Source organism: Phoenix dactylifera, unplaced genomic scaffold (assembly GCF_009389715.1).
Source record: "Phoenix dactylifera cultivar Barhee BC4 unplaced genomic scaffold, palm_55x_up_171113_PBpolish2nd_filt_p 000832F, whole genome shotgun sequence".
In the NCBI taxonomy this organism is placed as follows: Eukaryota; Viridiplantae; Streptophyta; class Magnoliopsida; order Arecales; family Arecaceae; genus Phoenix; species Phoenix dactylifera.
In genome coordinates, this window is record NW_024068198.1 from 60,174 (window position 1) to 62,058 (window position 1,885).

Genomic DNA, 1,885 nt, shown 5'->3' on the forward strand with positions numbered 1-1,885 from the left:
GAGCTTACATTTGCAGGAAGGCAGACTTGAAATGGTAATATCGAGATGTCTGATTATCAAGTTACAGCTCTTCAACCATATTAAGACAAGGCTTCACAGTTCTTCAACTACAGTATCAAGAAAATTGCTTTTAAAAAAAAGAAACAATGATATGGAGAAAACTGTCGAGATCATGAGATCATCAGCCCTTTTGATCACTTTTTATTCTTCAGTTCTCCTGCAGGGCAGTTCCCTGGGAGATATGATGAATGTCTAAAATCACTAGCTTTGATGATCACCCCCCTTGTAAGTCTGATAGCAGATCTGTTAGGGTTTTCCAGTGCCCTAGGGCGCAGCGGAAGATACGAGATTATAAAATTTTCTTATAAAACCCATTATATGAAACCCTAATAAGCCAAGATCGCCTTAATAGTATAACCAAATAATATAGAAAATATAATCTTGGTATAGAAGAATACCTATCACGCTATATCCAATATATCTGAAGATGTCCTAAGGTGCCCAAATGTTCACCCTCCGATGTTGATCCACACAGGAATGGGTTCAAGACTCTAGCTCCACCAAAACTTGATTCTAATTGTTCAATCCTTCCAAAGGATTTAATTGGCTGATTTTCCTTCACTTCCTTCTTCCTTTCTACCTCTAAAACATTCACTAGCCTTTTTGTCCTAAAGAAGACCCTCTTGTCTTGGGTTAGGACAAAAGAGAGAGGCTTGTAAGAAAGAAGGGATAAGGGAGAGAGAAGGAGAGGCTTTTTCTTGGATGATCTTTAGAACCCCAAGGCACCTCCTTATTTATAAGAGATGGAGGGATGCATCATAAAGGGATGCATCCCATCCACACACCTCATCATGATGAGGCATGTGCCAAGAGATGCATCCCATCATGATGGGGTGCTAAGGAGAAGGGTGTATCAACTTCTTTCTCACATCTCCCTCTTAAATCCTGATGATCCAAGGGCCCAAATGCAGTGAACCAAAGCCAATGGTCCAGATCTAGGCGCCATCTAATGGTCCGGATCAGGGCATCATCATCCAGGGTGCCATCCAGTGGTCCAGATTCAGGCGCTGAGCAACGGTCCAGATCTTTCATCCAGAGAGCCATCCAGTGGTCCAGTTTCAGGCGCTAACCAGTGGACCAGATCCTTCATCCAGGAAGCCATCCAATGGTCCAGATGAAGGCGCCAACCAGTGGACCAGATCCTTCATCCAGGAAGCGATCCAATGGTCCAGAAGTGAAGGCCCTATCAAACCCAATCCAATTGGGTTTAACCAACTTAAAGAAAACATTAAACCTAATCAAATCAGGTCTAATTAAAGCCAAATGGGTTTCAACTCTTGGCTAACCCATATTAGGTCATGATCTAATCATATTAGATCAACCTAATCTAAGAATCATATTCGAATTTAATTCGAATCAGGAGCTAGGGTTTGCAACACGTGCTAGCATGTTCATCTTGCAAACATGATCTAATCCAATTAGACCCTTAATCAATTCCCTTGTGTGTGACCCATTGGGTTCCTTATCTTAGCCAGCAGTAGGTGCAGGTGCAAGTTGACCTAACCTGATTAGAATACCTCTAATCCAATTTAGGTTCAATTTAGTGCTAAACCTGACTTAGCAATCAGAACCTTTCTGATGCTTTGATCTAATCAAACTCTTTGATCCGATCAACCCACAAGACATGATTGACGTCTAGCAACGTATCATGTTTACCCGGAAGATGAGGAATGTATTGGACAAATCCAAACATACCCTTCAGTGGAAAGTTACTGTGCAATTCAATCCCTCAGTCATACTACATCCTGAATAAGTGCTCGAGTATGGATCAATATCAAACTCAATCACTTATTCATGTCTCTCTCAATCTTTTATATGATAATTC